The 24,946-nt window shown below is 38.2% G+C and overlaps 1 protein-coding gene and 1 non-coding gene across 13 annotated transcripts in view; one reads left to right on the forward strand and one right to left on the reverse strand.

Annotated features, from left to right (window-relative positions):
- LOC109411294 (insulin receptor substrate 1-B) overlaps nt 1-24,946 on the forward strand; it is a 683,096-nt gene that overhangs the window by 371,728 nt on the left and 286,422 nt on the right. The gene's annotated exons all lie outside the window — the stretch shown is intronic.
- Nucleotides 16,251-16,323, reverse strand: Trnat-agu (transfer RNA threonine (anticodon AGU)). Its single transcript has one exon. It is a non-coding gene; the product is annotated as a tRNA-Thr (tRNA).

Here is a 24,946-nt window from a genome sequence, read left to right on the forward strand (position 1 = left end):
CATTCATAAACATCGCGGCCAGCGCGGTTTTCGCGGTTTAACGCGCTCGCGCACGCTCTCTCGCGCTGCCGCTGCCATCGCTGCCGCCGTACGTTACGTGTGTACAATTTCATTCATGATTTTTTCGCCGGTCTTGCTTCTGCTTCTGCGCGCAACAACAAAAAAATCACACACTCACGCTCTCCCGCCGCCCGGTCCGACCCGAATCCGACCCGAGAGCCGGGCAAACGTCATTCATTTGTTTGGTGCTGGCTGCCCATTGTTGTTACTACTGCTGCGCCGCAAACAATCTCCCTTCGAAATCGCTGAATGGTGCTGCAACCTCCGCGCCGTGCCGGGTCGCCAGCGACGATGATGACCACACGCGACAACGCGTCCCAGAGAGTGGCGCAGTCCGTCGAATAACTTCATTCATGCGATTGCTGTATTTCTGACTGCCACCCCTCAGGCATCGGTTTTCTAATTCGACTCGGTTGGGATCAGGGGCGATCGATTGACGTCGGGTCGGGACGGGACGGGATGGTATTCGAATGTATCATGAGATTAGGTGTTGCTTCATCTACGATCTTTGGTGCACTAGAAGAACTGCTTATTTTGTTTTTCAAAAAAAACTGAAAGTCTACAGATGTTACTATCGATGTCCATCGAACTGAATAATTTGCCATGGTTTGGATTTAAGTAAAAAGGTTTCAGTGCCTGGTCCAATAGTTTCTCCATGAAATTCCTCCGGAGATTCCTCCGGGAATTCCTCCGGAGATTCCTCCGGGAATTCCTCCGGAGATTCCTCCGGGAATTCCTCCGGAGATTCCTCCGGGAATCCCTCCGGAGATTCCTCCGGGAATCCCTCCGGAGATACCTCCGGGAATTCCTCCGGCGATTCCTCCGGGAATTCTTCCGGAGATTCCTCCGGGAATTCCTCCGGAGATTCCTCCGGAAATTCCTCCGGGAATTCCTCCGGAGATACCTCCGGGAATTCCTTCGGAGATTCCTCCGGGAATTCCTCCGGAGATTCCTCCGGGAATTCCTCCGGAGATTCCTCCGGGAATTCCTCCGGAGATTCCTCCGGGAATTCCTCCGGTGATTCCTCTGGAGAGTCCTCCGGGAATTCCTCAGGAGATTCCTCCGGGAATTCCTCCGGAGATTCCTCCGGGAATTCCTCCGGAAATTCCTCCGGGAATTCTTCCGGAGATTCCTCCGGGAATTCCTCCGGAGATTCCTCCGGGAATTCCTCCGGAGATTCCTCCAGGAATTCCTCCGGAGATTCCTCCGGGAATTCCTCCGGAGATTCCTCCGGGAATTCCTCCGGAGATTCCTCCGGGAATTCCTCCGGAGATTCCTCCGGGAATTCCTCCGGAGATTCCTCCGGGAATTCCTCCGGAGATTCCTCCGGGAATTCCTCCGGAGATTCCTCCGGGAATTCCTCCGGAGATTCCTCCGGGAATTCCTCCGGAGATTCCTCCGGGAATTCCTCCGGAGATTCCTCCGGGAATTCCTCCGGAGATTCCTCCGGGAATTCCTCCGGAGATTCCTCCGGGAATTCCTCCGGAGATTCCTCCGGGAATTCCTCCGGAGATTCCTCCGGGAATTCCTCCGGAGATTCCTCCGGGAATTCCTCCGGAGATTCCTCCGGGAATTCCTCCGGAGATTCCTCCGGGAATTCCTCCGGAGATTCCTCCGGGATTCCTCCGGAGATTCCTCCGGGAATTCCTCCGGAGATTCCTCCGGGAATTCCTCCGGAGATTCCTCCGGGAATTCCTCCGGAGATTCCTCCGGGAATTCCTCCGGAGATTCCTCCGGGAATTCCTCCGGAGATTCCTCCGGGAATTCCTCCGGAGATTCCTCCGGGAATTCCTCCGGAGATTCCTCCGGGAATTCCTCCGGAGATTCCTCCGGGAATTCCTCCGGAGATTCCTCCGGGAATTCCTCCGGAGATTCCTCCGGGAATTCCTCCGGAGATTCCTCCGGGAATTCCTCCGGAGATTCCTCCGGGAATTCCTCCGGAGATTCCTCCGGGAATTCCTCCGGAGATTCCTCCGGGAATTCCTCCGGAGATTCCTCCGGGAATTCCTCCGGAGATTCCTCCGGGAATTCCTCCGGAGATTCCTCCGGGAATTCCTCCGGAGATTCCTCCGGGAATTCCTCCGGAGATTCCTCCGGGAATTCCTCCGGAGATTCCTCCGGGAATTCCTCCGGAGATTCCTCCGGGAATTCCTCCGGAGATTCCTCCGGGAATTCCTCCGGAGATTCCTCCGGGAATTCCTCCGAAGATTCCTCCGGGAATTCCTCCGGAGATTCCTCCGAGAATTCCTCCGGAGATTCCTCCGGGAATTCCTCCGGAGATTCCTCCGGGAATTCCTCCGGAGATTCCTCCGGGAATTCCTCCGAAGATTCCTCCGGCAATTCCTCCGGAGATTGCTCCGGCAATTCCTCCGGAGATTGCTCCGGCAATTCCTCCGGCAATTCCTCCGGAGATTGCTCCGGCAATTCCTCCGGAGATTCCTCCGGGAATTCCTCCGGAGATTGCTCCGGCAATTCCTCCGGAGATTCCTCCGGGAATTCCTCCGGAGATTCATCCGGCAATTCCTCCGGAGATTCATCCGGCAATTCCTCCGGAGATTCATCCGGCAATTCCTCCGGAGATTCCTCCGGGAATTCCTCCGGAGATTCATTTGGGCATTCCTTTGGGAATTCCTCCGGAGATTCCTTTGGGAATTCCTCCGGAGATTCCTTTGGGAATTCCTCCGGAGATTCCTCTTGGAATTCTTTTAGGGATTTCTCCGGGAATACCTCCGGGGATTCCTCCGGAGATTCCTCCGGGGATTCCTTCGAAAATTCCTCCGGGGATTCCTTCGAAAATTCCTCCAGAGATTCGTTCTGGGATACATCGGAAATTCCTTCTGGGATCGCTTTGGAAATTTCTTCGGAAATTCCTTCAGGAATTCCTCCGGGGATTCCTCCGGGAATTCTCGGAGAAGTGAGGCATCTCTGTTTTTATACCAGACTAAAATGCGGAACGCACATTTCCACTCGATGGTGTTGCATTTCATCTTCCGCATTGCATTGAGTGTACTCCCGCCCGACAGTGCACGTCATTTTATGTTTTTAGGGCGACTGCTGCTCATAGCTGTAGTGTGGTATGCTTTTCATCGAAATGCAATTAATTTCTAATCCATTGACCTGATTTTGGCTTCGGTGTTCGGTTGTGCGCGTCTGTGTGTCAGCTGCTGCTTCTGGCTGGGAGCTGTTGCCGACCGGGCTTTGGCTAAGCACAAAGTGACACCGGTAATTTATGGACGATTGGGAAATCATCCGTGATTATGGGGAGGTTCGATACTTGGAACTGAAGCGGGAAACATGAAAGGGACGACGTCTAGTTTAGTTGGCTCGAGCGCGGGTCGGCATTGGAAAGTGCGTATGAATGTTGCATTTGATCGGTCGAAATTGATGTCGCGCGGTTGACCGGGTCCTAATCCTGGTGAATCGAGTTTTGAGTGAAATTAATTGCGAGCAATTGTGGCGTGGCACGCTCTGTGACAAATGGTTTATTGAAAGAAGATTAGTGACGTTTCGATTGCTTCGGATGACCTCCCCCCGGGAGGAACATGTTGCTGAGGTTTTAAATTCGTGCAGGCGAGTGACGGTCGCCATGTGGTAGTGAGCTTCATCAGAATTTCGACACCTTGTTCAATAGTTTTGGACTGACTCATTTCAGTTGTTTTTAGATTTCTCATTTTCTTGATTTGATGTTCTTATGAACTTTTTCATCGTTTTTTTTTAGTTTAATATATAAATGCATTCAAGTGATTTTTGTTATCGATTTCGTAAAAACGCCGTCCAAACAGTCACACTTTTTTTTTATTCTTAATCACTTAACCTAATTTACAGCTCTATTGTTAACTGGGGCACTACGTGAGCAATTTCAATTGACAGCTGCACTTACATTTTTGTACAGCGCCTAGATTCTATTCTACTTTATGGAACTGCTTGCCTTTCTGCTGCTTTCACTTTTTCTACTTTATACCTAGTAGAATGATGAGCACAAGGATGATGATGGATGGCCGTTGTTCCTTTCCAGTCCGATTGAGGGTCCATTATGAGTAGCAGTTCGCCGATGTCCAGGTATCCGGGTTCGTTTGAACCATGGGGCTCAGAAGAGGGTCAGTGTCAGTTGCTCTCGGGGGGAAAGCAACTGACGAAAAATTGCAAGTGCCGGGGCTGGGAATCAAACCCATGACCATCCGCATATGAAGCGAACATGTGACCAACTACGCCACGGGCCCCGGCAACAGTCACACTTATTGTGCAAATTCACGGGAGCGGGAAAGCCGCATCAAACCAGTTGAGTGGTTTCCGTCGCTGGCACTCAATCTGGACGAAATTGGCCATGCGTGTGTACCCCCGGATTGGAGTGTTTTGAAGAACCCCCAAATAAACGTAAATTAGTGTCACTTTTTCGCGAGGTAAATACACGCCGTCTGAGCTTGACAGCACGCATCACGCAGGGCAGGGCGGTGGCGATGATGGCCCGATAAAGGTAATTGAGTAATCTTTTACGCTACGGTTCGGTAAAATCTACCACAATCTGAATGGGAGCTTTGAGCAGATTTGAGCAGATGAGGGGGAATGGGGATGGTGTGATGTTTATACGTGCGTGGTTACGTTCAGTGATTTCAACCAGACGCAAAATTTCCCAACCACAACGACGACGACGATGACGACGATGAGTGCGTGTGTTGAAGTCAGGTAGCTATTTTCATGGTTGGAAGTTTCCCCTTTCGTGTATTTGTCTAGCGATAAGCGAGGGTGCAAAAAATTTGACACTTGGGCGGTAACCATAACGAGGAGGTTGTTTTTTTTTTCATTCTTGTGGGGGAATGTTTATTTTGGATCGGTTGCCTCTGACATGGATGCACGGTTATTACTCAAACTGTCAAACCCTACCTGGCGTGTTCAGTGAACGCACTGATTAGGTTTGTTGACACTTCAATTCAATGGGGAGCTAATTTTGTCGGTAATTCTCTGTTTAAAATGACATAAATTTTTGGATAACTGTGTGCATTCAAATTCGTAATGATTGTTTTGTTGTTTTTCAGAGCTCTTTACTGAGATCTTAATACATTTACCGTGTCTGATCCACTTAGTACATTATTAAATACTTATTATCGAATGAAATATTTCTTATGCAAAAATGTATAGAAAATTATATTCAAAGACCATACGCATATAAAGCATTGTTATATGAATTAACTCCCCGCACTTAGTAGTATTATTTGAAGAATTTCATAGTTATGCAGGATTACCCAAACACAAGGGATAATCATTTGTCTAGCAAATCAAATCGCGATTAATTAACATACTCGTATTACCCTATTTCATCAACTTTCCATATTCATGAAAAATATTTTAAACTCGAAATCCAAGATAAAAAAGCTCCACCCAAAATTAGGTTTTCTTGATAAAAATTATAACGAATGCGTGGCATTCATTTAAACTTGTGGAGAAAACAGAAAAAAAAAGTCAAAAATGTACATAGAACGGAAGGAAGTAATAGTGTGAAACGAGCTCACCAAATTTTCTGGAAACGTCTTGTATGTGACAGGCAATAAGGTAAAGCTAACGTTGTTCGCCCCTATAGCCATAGCTGTAAAGGCGGTGGGTATTCAACATGACCCATCCTCATCTGTAGAGCCTTTTAAGCACTGCGTCCATTATTTAGGAACAGGGTCGTGCAATTTCGAAAGGAAAACATGACGTACGACGACTGTAGCAAATGTTTCCCATGCGAACGGACTGCTGTGATGCTTCATCTCTCACCCAGCAACACACTCGTTCGTTGCTGCTACAGAAACAAGTGTGTATGAAACATGGGATGATACACTTGGATTTTCGTTTCATTTATGAGTCATTGAAATACTTCAACATGCTAAAAACACTATTTAAACCACATTTTTAAATAGTGGTGCACGCCAATAGCATGATAATTATGTTTTATGAAAGAGGATAACAAATTCGACCACTAAAATCCAATTAACCGGCGCCCGTAACCGTTGCGAGACTAGCGCGCACCAGTGAGACATTAATGCTCTGACGGGTGAAGCACAAGCAATGCGACCGGGTGGGAGACTACCGAGTGCTACGATGAGTGGAAAAGTTTTTTTTAACGACCGAGTCATTAGAAAAATGTATGAAACACTTGAAGTGACTCATTCAAATGTTGCATGAAAGTGTATCATTGAAACGAAATTGTACGCCCCTGTTTAGGAATATTGTGGCATGACCATACTGAGAATTACGGTTTCGATTCCCGGTCGGTCCAGGAGCTTTTCGTAATGGAAATTTACTTGACTTTCTTGAGCATAGAGTATCTTCATGGCTGCCATACGATATACACATACAAAATAGTCATTGACAAAGGAAGCTCTCAGTTAATAACTATGGATGAGTTAAGAAGTAGGCCTTCCCGAGCAGAAGAGAATAACAACAGCATAACAAAATGCGTTATTTTGGTAAAATAACTGCATAATGGAATTAGTTATTTTTATGTTATTAACATAACATATTGAGTTATAAACTTGTCTGTCATAATCGGCAAAATAACAAGTCACATAACAAAAATTTGTTCCTGGAAAATCAATTTAATAACATGTTTTATTAGTGTCAATAACAACCTAATAACAGTGAATTTGGGAAATATTTCAATAACAAATTTTGGTATTAAAGAGTTATTGATAACATCCCGAAAGCAAAATTAGTTATGATATCAAACAATCGCACATGCCGTTGAATAGGATGCTAAAGTGGAGGCGATATGCGTACACTTTACCCATGGTAAAATGAAAGCATGTACGCATATGGCCTCCACATTAGCATCCTTTTCTACATCATATATGACTTCGTGTTGACTGAGAATGCTAGACATATTTAGACCAGCATGTGAGAATGGCGGAACAATCATTGCGAACTTCAGTTTCTCTCTTCCCTCATAGGCGTATTTTCAACTATTCATGTAATCTTTTACCACAAATAGGTAGATCCGACTTCATTCTCTGGAACGACAGAGAAAACATGTAGAAATATAAAATAATTCTGAAAAATCCCATTCAAAACCACCTACAACTTTGGATTCAGCTGTCTGTATTGGCTTCGTTCAAACAAGTTTACTCAATAAGTTTGACATTTTTATCATTGAAATTCTCATGTCAAAGGCGGAATCTGGAACGTCCCTTTCAAACCCCACCTTCAATATCGTCTGCTATGTTCTCGTTTTGATGTATGTAGGGTGCTACGCCACTTGGGCAGTGGCTGATATTTTGGGAACTTTTCAGCTACAACTCAGTCAATTTCAAACCTCGCGGCGCCCAGCAGGGACTTGGTTTTGTACACATTACAGCAACTCCATGTCACGTAATATACCACACTTCTTATCAAATGTGATGCTGTAAGCATAACTCGCGAAATACTGTAAATAACGTTGTTGAATGACGTAGGATTTATTTCAAAACTTGTTTTAGTTTTGATAGCAATAGCATAAAGTATTTGTACACTCTCAATAATACAATAATAATCAAACATGATCCACAACAAAATGTAATATTGAAATCAGAGAGTAAAAAATTCGAAGATTGAAAGTGAAGATTGACATTCTCATTTTTTCATTCGTGTTTGGCCACATTCATTGTCAGCTGAATGCCTCTCTTTTTTCATTCAATTCTCTGTCACGAATATTTCTTCGCACGTCGTAAAATGTCCAATTTCTGTAAACAGATGCACAATCCGACTTAATGGACAAATAGAGAACATAATTAATATTCTAATTAACTACTATACACAAGTTTTGAGGTAATTGGAAGTATAATCGGAAGTTACGGTCCAGTTTTATTTGTCAGTGAAAATTGTCAGTGACAGAAAAATGAATGAATAGGTGAAAATATTCATTCACCAAAATTAATTTTATTTTGATCCCTCAGTTGAGAATCTTCAAAATTCACGTTGAATTTCACCCATTGAAAATGAAAATTTTAATCTCTGATTGAAATGTTATTTAATGGCTGTATACCAATAGCTTGGTCATGACAAAATAAGATTGTCCAACAAAACATGTTATGGAAACGTAATGCATTGATAATACAAAAATAACAAAACGAAATATAAAAACAGGTTTTGTAATTTCGTAGTTATTGATTTAATATTTCCCTCTGCTCGGGTTACCCAAAAGGGATGTTATGCCAAGAATAAGAGGAAGAGAAGATATATTTGATTAGGAAATTCGCGCATAAAGAATTACTACTTTACCTGAAGTTTGGTATAAATACTGCAATTTTTCAAGAATATTTACAAAAAGGATTTCACATTACATTAACTTATGGGACATCTCAAGTTTGTGCAAAATCATATCAGCACTCATCTACAATCTATCATTTATCTGAAGTTCAAAAATTATAATATCTTCAATTGACTTGACTTGATATCATTATCTTTCCTCTGACTGGTGGAAATACTAGCCTGATACACCAAAGTATTCTCGAAAGTTTGCAGATGAACTTATCAGACTTGTTCTAAAAATATCAGCAATTACTGTGGAATTAACTAAGTAATTCCTCAGCCATTTCTTTGTGCATTCCTTCGATTTTTTTGATATCTCTCAGGAAATTAATTTGGGAAATCCATCGTTAATGCCTTGGAAATTATTCAAAAACAACTTTGGGAATTCCTTCGGAATTCGTTCAGCATATTTTTTTGAAATTTCTCCGGTAACTCTTTTGAATTTTTTGATCAATTCCATTTGGAATTTTATCGGCAATTTCTTTAAGGAATTTTCCGACAATTCTTAAAAATTCTCAAAATCCAGCAATTTCTGGAAAAGAAATCGGCAATTCCTTTGGAATTAAGTGAGCAACTTCTCAGTAATTGATTTGTGCATTCCTTCGACATTTTTTTTAAATATTTTCCAGGCATTTTTTGGGAAATCCATCGGTAATGCCTTTGGAAATTTATTCAGAAAATACAATGGGAATTCCTCCGTTATTTTCTTCGCATATCCTTCAGAAATTTCTTCGGTAACTCCTTTGGGTTTTTCGATCAATCCGTTTGGATTTTTTCGGCGATTTTTTTAGGAAACTTCCGGTAATTTTTAAAATTTGAAAAAATCAGCTGTTTCTGAAAAATTTCGGTAATTCCTTTGGGATTAAGTAAGCAATTCCTCAGCCATTTCTTTGTGCATTCCTTCGATTTTTTTTTATTTCTCAGGATTTTTTTTTGGGAAATCCTTCGTTAATGCCTTGGAAATTATTCAAAAACAACTTTGGGAATTCCTTAGGAATTCGTTCAGCATTTTTTTTTTTAATTTCTTCGGTAACTCTTGAATTTTTTAATGAATTCCATTTGGAATTTTATCGGCAATTTCTTTAAGGAATTTTCCGACAATTCTTAAAAATTCTCAAAATCCAGCAATTTCTGGAAAAGAAATCGGCAATTTCATCGAAATCAGTAAGCAATTCCTCAGCCATTTCTTTGTGCATTCCTTCTACATTTTTTTTAAATATTTTCCAGGCAATTTCTTTGGGAAATCCATCGGTAGTGCCTTTGGAAATTTATTCAGAAAAGACATTGGGAATTCCTCCGTAATTTTCTTCTGATTTCGTTCAGCATATTCTTCAGGAATTTCTTCGGTAACTCCTTTGGATTTTTTTTATCAATCCATTTGGAATTTTTCGGCAAATTCTTTAATGAAGCTTCCGATAATTCTTAAATTTTTTTTAAAATTCAGCAGTTTCTGAAAAATTTCGGTAATTTCTGTAAGATTAAGTATGCAAAGCAATTTATTTGTGCATTCCTTCGATTTTTTTTTAAATTTATCAGGAAATTTATTTGGGAAATCCATTGTTAATGCCATGGAAATTATTCAAAAACAACTTTGGGAATTCCTTGGGAATTCGTTCACCATATTTTTCGGGAATTTCTTCGGCAACTCTTTTGAATTTTTTGATCAATTCCATTTGGAATTTTATCGGCAATTTCATTGAGAAATCTTCCGAAAATTCTGAAAAATTTAAAAAATCCTGCAGTTTCTGATTTTTTTTTAATTCCTTTGGAATTGAGTAAACAATTCCTGAGCAATTTCTTCGAGCATTCCTTCGATTTTTTTTATATTTCCCAGGCATTTGTTTTTTTTTTTTTTGGAAAATCTATCGATAATGCCTTTGGAAGTTTATTCAGAAAATACATTGAGAATTCCTTCGTAATTTTCTTCGGATTTCGTTCATTATATTCTTCAGGAATTTCTTCGGTAACTCCTTTGGATTTTTTGATCAATCCATTTGGAATTTTATCGGCAATTCCGGCTTCCGATAATTCTGAAATTTTTTAAAAATTCATCAGTTTCTGAAAAAAAAAGGTAATTCCTTTGGGATTAAGTAAGCAATTCCTCAGCCATTTCTTTGTGCATTCCTTCGAAATGTTTTTTTTTATATTTCTCAGGCAATTTCTCTGGGAAATCCATCGTTAATGCATTGGAAATTATTCAAAAACAACTTTGGGAATTTCTTCGAAATTTTCTTCGGATTTCGTTCAGCATATCCTTCAGGAATTTTTTCGGTCAAAAAGAGTGATTTTTAGATCAATCCATTTGGAATTTTTCGGCAATTTCTTTAAGGGAGCTTCCGACAATTCTTATTTTTTTTAAGAATCCAGCAGTTTCTGAAAATTTTCGGTAATTCCTTTCTTTGTGCATTCTTTCTACATTTTTTTATTCTCAGACATTTTTTTGGGATATCCATCGGTAATGCCTTTGGAAATTTATTCAGAAAATACACTGGGAATTCCTCCATAATTTTATTTGGATTTCGTTTAGCATGTTGTTCAGGAATTTCTTCGGTAACTCTTTTGAATTTTTTGATCAATTCCATTTGGATTTTTATCGGCAATTTCATAAAGGAATTTTCCGACAATTATTTTCAAAATATTTCAGAAATGCTTTTGTATATTCCCTCTTGCTATTCCTACGAGAATCCTTAAGGAAATTTTAGTTTCAATTTTTCGGCAACAATTTCCTTCACTCTTTTTGGTGTGCCCTTGATAGAATCCCTATGGATTTTTTTTGTGAATGCCTGCAGTACCTTCTTTGGAATCTTTTCCAGCTATTCCCTTCGAAATTGTAGTATTGTTTAGACCAAGCCCACCCGTGGGCTTAATACTACACACGCAACAGCACGTCGTTAACGATTTTTAATTTCGTTATCAACCCATTTTCGCACCGGTCGTTCGTTTCCATGTGAGTAAAATAATGATCGGTCGCCTTTGCGCACCGGTGGTCTCTATTCTCTCCGTACCATCGGTTTTTGCACTTCTGTAAATCATCGCAATATTTTGTGTATTTCTATGGGGTTATTGCAAATCTTATTCAGTATAATAATTTGTGTTCATATTATGAAAGATGGGGTTTTGGATAAGACTGAAAACTGTTAGTAAAAATTGAGTTCAAATAAATAATTCCCTTGGAGATTTGTACCAGTTTTGGTGCGTTTAAAGATATCATTTTCTCAATAATGTATGATTGTATTTAATCCCGGAATTCAAGCAATCTTTTTTTAAATTATATGTTTGTTGCTTACTGTATGACCTGTAGGTTGAATTTTTATCTAAAATAATGTACATCTCTTCAATATCCATGTTGCCTTTCTCGCAAGCAATTTATCTGAATTGAAGATTATGAGCACCTTTTTAATAATTAGGTTTATTGAATAATTACTTCCCTTGCATTTCCAACACATTTATAACGTAGTTGTCTCCTTCACAACTTCGCGTAGGTCAAGATTCTTGAATCCTGGTCTACTATCTACTAGCTGTCTTCTAACAGTCTGTGATAAGTTTGCGGAACATTTTTTCATTAACGTGTATTTTAACATCAGCTAATTCTATACTCAGTCACAACCTTTTAGTTACAAAGCATCAATCGGAAATCTTAATATTTATGTATCGATCTTTTAGATGCTGGTATATGATTTTTTTTGTTGGAAGCAGATTCTATGCGCTTGAAGTAGACTGCGTATTTGTCAAAGTACAGAATGAGCCCACTCTCCTTTTTGGCACTTCATACTACAATTGTTGTATTTTAACATCCAACACCTTGCGTTTTCTATAACGAGGAACCTACAATATGGCAGTCCAGCACACCGCCTATTTTAATTGATTAAACTTGGCAGCTGGACTACTTTTTTTTAAGATTTTTATCGGTATGATTTAAGTTTGTTTTTACAAAAAAAATATAACTGTAGTGTTTCTATGATATCTGAGTTGAGTTAGGTACAGTCAAAGCATCTTTGAAAAATCGTAATTACTCTTATCTAATCTCATACATACGCGGAATCACCCTGGAAAGCAATCGTGTTACTTTTCTTGTCAATACTGATGCTTGCAGCATATCAGAGATATGACACATGCATCAAAGCAGCCTGGTCTACTGCGCTGTGTTTACGCGCAAAGATGATTCTTCGAAATACTTGGAGTACAGAATATTTTATTTCGGCAAGGTACTTCTCGAATTTACAGGGGAGGAAGGATGCGTGAACATATTGTACCAAACGATCCAGATTACATGTTAATGAATATGTTTTGAGTATATGAAAATGTGTATAATAGAGCTATGAATAAATGTGTAATATTGGAAAGATCTCCCTAATTGTTGGGTTGTTTTTTATAGATCTAATGTCGAATCTCCTATTCTGTATGATCGGTGTTATTCATATGGGGTCTTCGCAGATTTTTTTCTGCTTTGCCCTATTGTTTGTACAAGAGTGAAGTTACTTATTTCGCACACTTTCTTCCTAATGTCTCGTTAATTTAATTTATATTTCTAAATTTATAATTAATAAACCACCCACTGACGACCACCATTTTCAAAAACAGCAACAATCAAACCAAAACTCCTTTGCCTTTTTAAAATATATACGACTAAACAAAACGCGAGGCACAGCTCTTTCAAAGCGGGGGATCTCAGCCCGGAAAGTGAAGAAAGAAATCCTTGTGGTCACTTTTTACCGTCAAATGGTATCTTTTCGGATTAGAAAATACGCACATCTCTCACCAGAATCTGCGACGGATGACAATAATTTTGGAACTTGTCGGAACGAACTTTGCGAGTTATTTATTTGGACATTTTTCTAAATGTGCGAAACTAAACTGTACTTGCTGCGTAGAAACCCCGGCTCAAACATGTACACGTGTTAAAATAGCAAAACTCACCGAATCACTATACATTTCTTCAAATAATAGTTTTGAAACGATCGGCCGAATCAAAAACTAAAGGTGCGATTATGAGCAATAGTACTTATTTTTAAGAGAAAATCAATACATTTTCGATATGCATGATCCTAAAATTGGCGAAGAAGGGAAAACTTTATTCATAACATACTTAAGCAAAGCTTGTCAATTTAAACCTATTATTATTCTGCGTTTGTATTGTCACTCTATCAGAATTGTATGTCAGACAATTTGTTGTGTTATTCGTGTAACGATCTATGATACTAATTGGTTGAAAATTTCAAATATTTGTTGCAAACTAAAAGAAATTCCTACCTATACAAAACAAGAAAATCATTCTCTAGAAACTACATACCTGGCAACAAATCCATACTCATGTTCTTTCGTCTCCTCTTTACGCTACCCAGAGAGCTAAACGCGAGAGAGCGCACGAGCCTACGGATAGAGACCGTACTTTGCGTGTCTCTATATTCTAAGCCCTGCTACGAACCGTACGTAAACTTTTCGCTTTCGAGCCCTACTTAGCAGCGACCGGTGCGGTTCGCTTCTTTGTTCGGGGCTCTACTTAACGTTAAAACGCTTGATTGAGCCCATGAGTGGGCTTGGTCTTAGGAATGTTTTCGACAAATCGATACTAATTTGTTATTTACATTAGGAATTTCGTCGAAAATTTGTTTGAAAAATTCTTAGGTAATTTTGTTTTACTTTTTTGATTATTACTCTGGCAACTTGTTCGGTAATTCCTCTAGAAGACATTCCTTTGGAAATCTCTTCCGCATATTTCGGCAAATCCTTTGAGAATCCATCTAGTAAATTTCATTATTTTTTCATCAGGAATTTCTTTGAACAATTCCTTCGGCAATTGCTTTGGGAATTCTTTAGTGTGTTCTTTGATAGAATTCTTTTGCAATTATTTTTTTTTTGTGAATGCCTGCAGTAACTTCTCTGAAATTTGTTTCGGCTATTCCTTTGGGAATGGCATTTTTGTTTTGGAATGTTTTCGACAAATCGATACTGATTCGTTATTTACATTAAGAATTTCAACAGAGATTCCTTTGATTGTGTCTCTGTTTTTTTTTTAATTTTTGTCAGTTATCACTCTGGAAATTTATTCGACACTCCTTCTGGAATTTCCTTTAGCTATTATTTGAGAAAGTTTCTTCACATTTTTCAGCAAACCCGTCGAAGATTCATTGGACAAATTTTAGTGAGCTTTTCTGCAGGAATTCCTTTAAACAATTCCTTCGAAAAATGCTTTGCTTTCTCGGCAATTGCTTTGAAAATTATCGAGCAATTGCTTTGGCAAGTGTTATGGTGTGTATCCTTTGTATTTTTTAAAGATTGCCTTCAGTAATTTTATGAATATTTTTTAAAAACCCCCTTTGGATTTTTTTGGCTATTCCTTCTGGAATTGATTCGGTATTTCCCTTTAAGATTTCCTGAAAATTCCTTCGGTAACTCATCCGGTAGATTATATATTTTTTCTTCTGTAAATCCTTGGTTTTTTTTTTTGTTTTTGAAAACTCCTCTGGAAACCTCTGTGGCATTTTTTTGTAAAAGTATTTGGTAAATTCCTCTGGAATTTGTTAGTTTTGGCAATTCGTTTGCAAGTGTCTTCGGCAACTTCTTTTGAAATTCTCTTTGGAATTTCTTAGGCAATTTTATTGAAAATTCCTTCAGCTATTGTTTTAGAAATTTCTCAAGCAGTCTGTTAAGGCGAAACTGGAAGCATTTCCTCATTTTTTCAGTTTTTGATTTTTTTTTTAAATAACGAAGCAATATTTTCAAAAACGGTTTTCGTACACATGTAGAGTATGCATCAATGTTTTTTTCTGAATTTTTTTCGTGTTGAAAAAGTTTTCAATTTGTTCAAAAACCATTTTTTGTGAAATTTTGCAAAAACGGAAAACATTTTCCACTATCCTCTATCTATCCTCTAGATGTGTACGAAAACCGATTTTGAAAATATTGATTCGTTATTTATAAAACAATCAAAAACCAAAAAGTGAGGAAATGCTTCCAGTTTCGCCTCAAGTTATTTATCCGGAAATTGTTTTGAGATTTCCTTCAAAATTTATTGGAGATTAATTCGACATTTCCTTTTGCAATTCCTTTGGTAATTAATTTCTTTAATTTCATTACAAATTCATCCCATATTAATTTTGGTTGGGAATTCGTGAATTTTCTAAGAAATTGTCTCAGAGCTTGCCAAAAAAGTACCAAAGAGATTTCCGTGGCAATTTCCAAAGAATATATTGATATAATTGTAAAAGGAATTCTCAAAAGATTTGTTTGAGAAATTTCCAAACGAATAATCCGATTCTTAAGGCAAAACTGGAAGCATTTCCTCATATTATGGTTTTTGATTTTTTATTTAATAACGAAGCAGTATTTTCAAAACCGATTTTCGTACACATTTAGAGGAAGAGCCAAGTTATCTTCTGATTTTTTTTTCTGGTGGAAATGTTGTTACAAAAACCATTTTAAACAAAATTTTGTAAAAAATGTTTTTTGTAAAAATGAACAACATTTTCCACCACGAAAAAAAAAATCAGAATATACCTTGATCCTTTTTCTAAGTGTGTAAGAAAACCGATTTTGAAAATATTGCGTGTTATTTATTAAAAAATCAAAAACCAAAAATATAAGGAAATGCATCCAGTTTCACCTTAAGATTGCATCTGCATGACAGATTTTTTCGTAACATTAGAATATTGCGTTCACTAAAACGAGAATGTGGATTATTGCATGCAATTTCATTGAAAGTTGACAGATTTTTCAAAAATTCTTTCACTATGGCTCTCTGGGGAGAATAAACCTCGGGTAATTGTGGGTATCATTCCTTGGAGCGAACTGGTAGATAATTTCATTGCCCTTTACCGGCTATGCCAGTCGGCTGGTATGTCTGAAATAGGCGAAAAACTCAAACTTTTTTGAAGATACAATGTGTGTTTAATTGACAAATTGAGAGATAAATTTGTGAAAAATACCACTTGTTTTGGTGGGATTCGAACCCACGACTCCGTATCACTAGTCCGTTGCTTTAACCAACTAAGCCACAGAACAAGTGAAGATTCTGTGAAATCGTGTCGTGGGTTCGAATCCCACCAAAACAAGTGGTATTTTTTACGCAAATTTATCTCTCAATTTGTCAATTAAACACACACTGTATCTTCGAAACAGTTTGAGTTTTTTCGTCTTAGAGCGAACTTTTTAGAAAAAAAAATCTAGCAGTGCTTTCCATACCTATTTACACAGGAACTGCTGGACATTTCCCATCCCTGCTCATAACTTCTCTTTGACATACTACCCGTTGTCTCACTTTTTCCCCAGAGTCATCCCAACCTTGAATCATACTCAAGGGTCTCTCGTTTTACGCTCTTTTGGATCATTATGAAACCATTATTGATTCACTATCAACTCACTCACTTACTCATTCTCAATTTTCTCATTGTTTTTCCTTACGTCTTAACTACAGGGGATACTCAAAATAACTGGGACAGGTAAAATTTTCACTTTTCAAAAAATGTTCAACTCGCTGTAACTTTTTGAAAAGGGTATCAAATATTCTCAAATTTTTACTGTAAGTTCATCAACTAGTTGTGTATCAGTGGTTCAAATTTGGAAAAGATCGGGCTATTCTTCACGAAGATATAAAGATTCTTGAAAAGGGTATAATTATTCGATAGCCAACTCTGAGCTTTTATATCTCCGGATTCAATGAACTGATTGCAATGAAATTTTGACCATTCATGACTTATATGATGAACTCTTAAAAACGTTTAATCTAACTGTAAATTTTTAACAAGAGAAAAAGTTATAACGATTTCATTCATTTCACGATTTTTAGTAAATTCATCAATTTCTAATATGCATCCCATTACTTTCTCAATTTATAAGCGGCTAAGTTGTAACTTTCCTTCAAAACACATTTATATATAAGTCATTTAGAGAGAAATTAATTGAACTATAATTTGCATCTTGAATTTTGAAACGATGTTGAAGTTTTAGATAATTTGGTGTTTTATTAGAAAAATAATCTAATCGTTATAAGTTTCTTCCGTGTTTTAAGTTAAGTCAAAGGTTTTTCATAGCTCATTATACAAGTCATAAATGGTCAAAATTTCATTGCTTTCGGTTCATTGAATCCGGAGATATAACAGCTCAAAGTTGGCTATCGGATAATTTTACCTTTTTCTAGAATTTTTATAACTCCGTGGACAATGGTCCAAACTTCTCCAAAATTAAACTACTGATACACAACTAGTTGATGAACTTACAGTAAAAAATTGAGAATATTTGATGCACTTTTCAAAAAGTTACAGCGAGTTGAACATTTTTTGAAAAGTGAAAATTTTACCTGTCCCAGTTATTTTGAGTAACCCCTGTATTTACTGTAGGCTCACTCTTTTGACTTGCTCTAAGCTCCTTCCCTAATTTTTCTTCCATTCTACTCGTCCTCATAGCTACTAGAAATGCCATTCGAGCAGTTTTCCCATCACTAAAGTGCTAAGTCCCAACCTCGTCCCATTTCGTCCCCGTCTGAACAACAGAGCACTTCCAGCGCAAAAACTGTTTCCCTAACGAACCGTGCAACAGTTAACAAGGACAAATGCACGACCCCATTGTGCTGTGTGTGTGCGGACTACAATGCTTCAAACACCCTCCAAAGAACCCTTCAAATGACGTCGTCCTCGTCGTCGTCGTCGCACTTTGTATTGTTTGGAGTGGCCCTACGTCGTTCGCCACAACAATCGTCATCATCATCATCATCATCATTATCGTTGTCACCCGGCGAAGACCACCATTTCACCACTTCATGTGCTGTGCAACTCTGAATTCATATCGTACTTCCGGAACGGGTTGGCGCCAAGTGCCAAGTTTTCAGTTAACTGATGGTCCTAGTTGGTGGTCCGCTGATTAATATTTACTTCGAGTGCCCTTTTGGAACGATTCGCCTTTGACCGACAATATTCGGAACTCTACCAGATGGGTATAATGAAATTGATACAGATTCTTACATTTTGATTTAGTTCGTAAAACCTGCGGCATTTGTAGTTTTAACAAAAATATTCACGAAAATGCCTTAATTACCTACCTAAATTAGCACACTTTCGTTCTAATTCAATATCTGAAAAACAGTAACTTCGAAAAAACAATTTGAAAATTGAGAGAAAAGTTGTAAAAAAACTGCAAGGAATGCGGTGGGAATCAAGCCCTTGACTCCATGTCACTAGTCTGGCGCCCCAACCAACTAAACCATAGAGCAAAAAACTTTCCTACTGAATAGAAAGTCAAAAAAATTGAATAATAAAAACTAATTCAGTGAATATTTTTCAAAATAAAAAATAGTGAATTCCGTTTTATTTATTTAAATTAACAAAAACTTCCATTTTCTTAGGCCGTAGAATAAATTCAAAAACAAAATTCCATAAACATTTGTATTTGCTACGAAAATTCTGGCTTTCTCAGTCTAGGGAATCCAAACGATTAAATTTGCATTGCCCGACGTTTCGGCATGATTTATTTGGCCTTTTTCGAGGGTATTTGTTTTCAATTGAAATTGTTACAATAATTTTGTCACACAATTCTGGTCGAGAATTGAACCATTCTTCTAAGTCAACCATCAGGCAGGACCAACCTCCCTCACCCGTCAGGGAAATTGTCTCTTGTTGGATGCTAACTGCGTTAATAAATAGAAATGTAGGACTTGGTCGTTGTCGTCGTCCGTCGTATGTTGTCCGGGGCCTGGGGTCGACCGATTTCGACTAGGATACGGAGCACGCAGTTAACACTACTCTAGAAGAGAGATGAGACAGGTTGGATGCGACTGGCGGGGTTTGAGGCGAAACTGTGCTTCGGTTGTTCTCTATTTATCAGCGAAATGGGAGTGATTTGAATATTAAGTTAACTGTGCCTTTCGGAATTGGCGAGCAGGCGGGCACACCATAAGAACCGGGTTTTTCAGAAATTTGCGGGTGCTTTCATCGCCCTCGTCGTCGTCGGATGCAGAAGAAGGGGTGACCTGTGGGCTGTGCAGCCAGCGCAGCAGTGCCGCCGAAGACTAATGTCTGGACGTGAGGCGACACTCCGGGCACAACAAGAGAAGAACTTCTGCGACGACAACGGCTTTGTAGTATTATCTATGGCAGGGGTTTTCATAAAGTTGTTCTTGCGGTGCAGTTTTCGGAATAAATTATTCTTTGGCAATTTATTTTGAAATTCCTTCAATAATTTCTTCGGCATTTGTTTTTTTTTCAATATTTTGTTGAGAATTCTTTTGGAAGTTGTTTCGGCCACTCCTTTTTGAAATTCCTTCGACTTTTACTTTTTTTATCAATACGTCTATGCCTTCTGTATTTGTTTTGATCATTCTTTCGGTATTGGGAATTCCACAATTTCCAAAAAAAAATGTCTGAGAAATCCTCAAAGCAATAGTCAAAAGATTTTTTGAAAAAAAAATACAAAAGATTTTTTGAAAAAAAAATACAAAAGATTTTTTGAAAAAAATGCGAAAGAATTTTTGAAAAAAAAGGAAAGAATTTTTGAAAAAATACAATAGAATTACAATACAAAAACAATAAAAAAAAATCAAAATACAATAAAATTACCAAAGTATTTTCGAAAGAATTACGAAAGATCTTTTGAAAAAAAAAAAATAACGAGAGAGAATTTTTGAGAAAAATAAAATTTTATTTTGAAAGATTGGATAACGAAACTGTAGAAACATTTCATAAAGCAACTGTCTGAGAAATTTTGAGAATTGCTGAACAAAATAAAAAAAATACCAAAGGAATTGACAAAAGGAATAACCAAAGGAAATCTCAAAGAAATTGCCGAAAAAAATCCCAGTAAAATTGTCAGTATTTTCCAAAATAATTTTCGGCTGAAATACGAAAAAAATCTAAAAGAAATTCCACTAAACTGCCGAAAAAAAGGCATTTAAAATAAATACCCAATGAAATGTCGAAGGAATTTTACAGGAACTGACGTGGGAACTTAAAAAAAATACCAATGTTATTAGTTATCGAATTTCAATGGAATTACCAAAGGAATTGTCTAAGGAATTCTCAAAGAAATCGACAAAGCAACATCCAAAGAAGTTTTTGAAAAAGTTTCTGAATATTTTTCCGAAGACATTCCCAATGGGATGGATGACAAATTTCAAAGAAATTTCAGAAGAAACTCGCAAAGCATTTGCTGAAAGAGTTCTCAATGAAATCGCCGAAGGAATTTTCAAATGCATGACAGAAGGCATGCCCAGGGGATTCCCAAAGAAATTCACAATGGTCAAATTAATTGCCGAACCTATTTAAAAATTAATTTCCCAATAAGTGAAATTCTAATTATTGTGAATTATTCTAATTATTTTTCCAAAATATTGAACAATATCCAATGGATCCATAAGGAATTCCTCCAAGGCTTCTATCTGGAATTTTCCAAAGATTTCTTCAATTATATTTGCAACAATTTCTTCATGATGCCTACGAAGATTTGTTCAATAATACTTTCAGTATATTTCCTTGGATCATTGAAACAAAATCTCCAAGTATTCAATCATGTATTTATCGAAGAATTCTTAAAAAGAAAATCTCCAAGAATTCCAAGATTCTCTCATAAATTTCTCAAAGATTTCCCTCATAAACTTCTGAAACGATTTTTGCAGAAATTCCTTCAAAAATTCGTCAAGGTAAGTGTTTCTCTGAAAAAATTCTGAAAATTATACCAAGGGTTCTTATAATCATTCCACCAATTTATACCAATTTATTTACCTTCCTAGATTCGTTTAGTAATAGGTATCTCCAAGTATGCGAAAACTGCTACAGAGATTCATTCAGGAATTCTTTCAAAGAATCTAACAGAAACCTCTGCATGAATTCCATGAGGAATTCGCTTAGAGAGTTTCTTCTAGTAATCTATGGGAATCTCTTCAAGGATTCCTTTACGAAAAAAAAATCATTCCAATTTTTTTTCTAATGATTCCTACTAAAAAATCTGCAGGGATTCTTTCTGGTGTTGTTTCTATGATTTTTCAGTAATTGTTCCACGAATTCCTCCAGAAATATTATCATGAATTATAAAAACAATTCTCCAAAGATTTCTTTAGAAACTCCCCTCAAGGAACATTCCGGAATTCTTCTAAGAATTCATTCAGAAATGATCTCATGTATTTTTTGAACAGCTCCTCCAAAGATATCTTTAGAAATTCCTCCAGTGATAGCTTAAATTTCTTCTTCATGTACTTTTTCTGAAACATCTCCAAAGATTCCTTCGGCAATTCCTACTCAGAACCCTCCAGGAATTCATCCAAAGATCCTTTAGGAGCTCCTCCAAATTTTCTTTCAGTAATTTTTCCAAACATTCCTCCAGCAATCACTCCAAGAAATGAGGATGCTTCTCATGGATTCATTTAAAAATTTCTCCAAAGATTTATGAAACTCCTTCCTTAAATTTTTCTTACATAAACTCCTTTAAGACTTCTCTCAGAGATTCCTTCAGAAATTCCTTCAAAAATTCCATCGGGCTATAGTCAGAACTATGTTTTTTCGGGATTTTTTTTCAGGCGTTATTAAAGATTTTCTGGCGTTTTTCTGTGGTTTGCAGAATATTTTTTTCTGGATATCCTAGGTCATTCAAACTGTTCTTGAGTTTAGATCCTTACGTCTGCGGGTGTAACGGTAACTTCTTTTATTATACAAAGCTACGATTTGTAATCTATTATGTCCAGTAAGTCTTCTGAAATTTTAAAAAGACAGTATCAGAACAGTCGGAATATCCTAGGTAATCCAAACTGTTCTTGAGTTTAGATTCTAAAGTCTACGGGTGTAACAGTAACTTTTTTCATTATACAAAGCTATGATTTTATTATTTTATGTCCAGTAAATCTTCTGAAAGATCAATAGATAGTAACAGATCAGTCGGCATATCCTAGGTCATCCAAACTGTTCAAGAGTTTAGATCCTAAAGCCTACGGGTGTAACGGTAACTTCTTTCATTATACAAAGCTACGATTTGTATTATATCATATCCAGTTAGTCTTCTGAAAGTTCAATAGACAGTATTAAAACAGTCGGGATATTCGAGGTAATCCAAACTGTCTTTGAGTTTTGATCCTAAAGTCTACGGGTGTAACGGTAACTTCTTTCATAATACAAAGCTACGATTTGTAATCCACCATGTCCAGTAAGTCTTGTGGTAGTTCGATAGACAGTATCAGAACAATCGGGATATCCTAGGTCATCCAAACTATCCTTAAGTTTAGATCCTAAAGTGTACGGGTGTAACAGTAACTCCTTTCATTATAAAAAGCTACGATTTGTGATCTATCATGTCCAAAAAGTCTTCTGAAAGCTCATTAGACAGTATCAGATCAGTTGGGAAATCCTATGTTAGTGGAGCGGACCTGGTTGGATGGTTAGAAAACTTGACTATCACGCCGAGGACCTGGGATCGAATCCCACTCCCGACAAACTCACAAAAATGTGAGTTCTTCCTTCGGAAGGGAAGTAAAGCGTGGGTCCCGAGATGAACTAGCCAAGGGCTAAAAATCTCGTTAATACAGATAAAAAAAAAATCCTATGTTATCCAAACTGTCCTTTGATTACTATTTGTAATCGATCGTGTTCAGTAAGTCTTCTGGAAGTTCAATAGACAGTACAGTCGGACTATCCTAGGTCATCCAAGCTGTCCTTGAGTTCAAATCCTGAAGTCTACGGGTGCAACGGCAACTTCTTTTATTATACAAAGCTACGATTTGTAATCGTATCATGTCCAGTAAATCTTCAGAAAGTTCAATAGATAGTTTCGAATCAGTCGGAATATCCTAGGTCATCTAAACTGTCCTTGAGTTTAGATACTAAAATCTACGGGTGTAACAGTAACTTCATTTATTATACATAGCTACGATTTGAAACCTATCATGTTCAGTAAGTATTCTGAAAGTTCTGAACAGTTGGTATATTCTAGGTCATCCAAACTGTCCTTGAGTTTAGATCCTAAAGTCTACCTGTGTAACGGTAACTTCTTTCATTATACAAAGCTACGATTTGTAATCTATTATGCCCTAGGATATTATGCCCAGTAAGTTTTCTGAAAGTTCAAGGCCTCATGAAAAGTGAAAACCAATTGCTGCTCCGTATGCCCCGATCTGAAAACCCCCTGATCCTTGCTCTATGCCTTTCCCTTAGAATGGCTTGGTGTTATCTATTTCACAATATGGAAATTGGTGTGACTCCGGCGAAGAAACGCTCGTCGCTGTTCCTGCAATGAATTAGTTCAATCTGTATGGAAATCGTTTTTACCCCGTTCGGTTGTGTAAATTTAGTGAGTGTGCGAGTTGCTCCAGCAGTATGCAATTCAGTTACCCGAGGGCGTCGACGAGTGCCATTGCTTCTGATGCTGCTGCTCCTGCTACCCCTGTTTGTACGTCCCCCGCTCCTCTCAGTTTGAGATAGTTGTAGTTGATGTTCACACCGAGGCACTCGATTTCATTTTGTCAAGTATTGTCGTCGTCGTCTTTGCCGATGTCGTTGTCGTCATTGTCGTTGAGCAGATAACTAATGGACGTTTCTTTTCTTTTCTCCGTTCTATTTCTAGGTACGTGCACAATGGTGAATTGCGCTCTCAATGCCATCAAGCAGAAGTCAGACGGTATGGTGATGGTACCACGATTTTCAAGATTTGCTTTTTTTGCGGGGGTCGTTGGATGCTTTTCCTGGAGAGGGGTAAGAAAAGGCAAATTGAAAAACCCGGCAGCAATTAATGTCATCGACGGGGCGGACGAGTAACTATCTTGGAGGCTTTGTGGATGACTTGAACTTAAAATTTACAATCAATTCAGATGTGATCGTTTAGAACGGTACCCACAAGACAAGAAGTGGTAATCAACAGATATTTTCTCCAAAAACTAGAATTTGCAAACACTGTCATAAGTGAGGAATGTGATGCAAATCTAAACGATTTTGTAGTTATGTAAATAGTCTCAAAATAAATACTACTTGGAGATCGATCTAACAGTTAGTGTCAAAGAATTTTGAGTATTAAAATTCCTCTTTTTATTTGGGAATACTCGAATGTGTTATTTCAAAGTTCATCTAGGTATGAATACTGTATCTTACAATCCTAGGATTTGATTTGAAATGTATTCATATTCTCGTTCTCCATTGGACAGGAAGTTATCAATTTGTAAACTGTAAAATGCCTTGACTGCCTTCCTCTGTAATGCCCTTTCGAGCTTGACCTCCTTTTCCCTGTGAACATAAATTGCAACGGTCGGTTCGGTGCCACCTGATATCCTTTTGATATGGATCGTTTCACGCGCCACCTTTCTGTTCCGGGGCGGTAAAACATCGTGTAAAGATAACTCCCACCGCACCGGCGTGCGCCGTCGGCTGCCCAACGCCGGGCCATACACAAAGTTCAAAGAATCAAGCCCGGTTGAACTTTCGCTCAATATAGAAGCTGTTTAGAACGAAAAAAAAAAACGGAAGGGCCCAAACTTTGTAGTAAACGTCCACGTCGGGAAACCTACGGAAGCTGCCGGACTACCAAAGGCACTAAACTGTATCCGCCCCGGAGACCCGCCCCCGAACATTTCCAACTTGTTCGCACATTGTTCCTTGGTCGGAGTTCGGAGCTCCAAGCAGAGGCTAACCCTTAGCTCTGATAGGAAAAACTGTTTCAACTTTGG

The sequence above is a fragment of the Aedes albopictus genome, chromosome 2, assembly GCF_035046485.1.
Source record: "Aedes albopictus strain Foshan chromosome 2, AalbF5, whole genome shotgun sequence".
In the NCBI taxonomy this organism is placed as follows: Eukaryota; Metazoa; Arthropoda; class Insecta; order Diptera; family Culicidae; genus Aedes; species Aedes albopictus.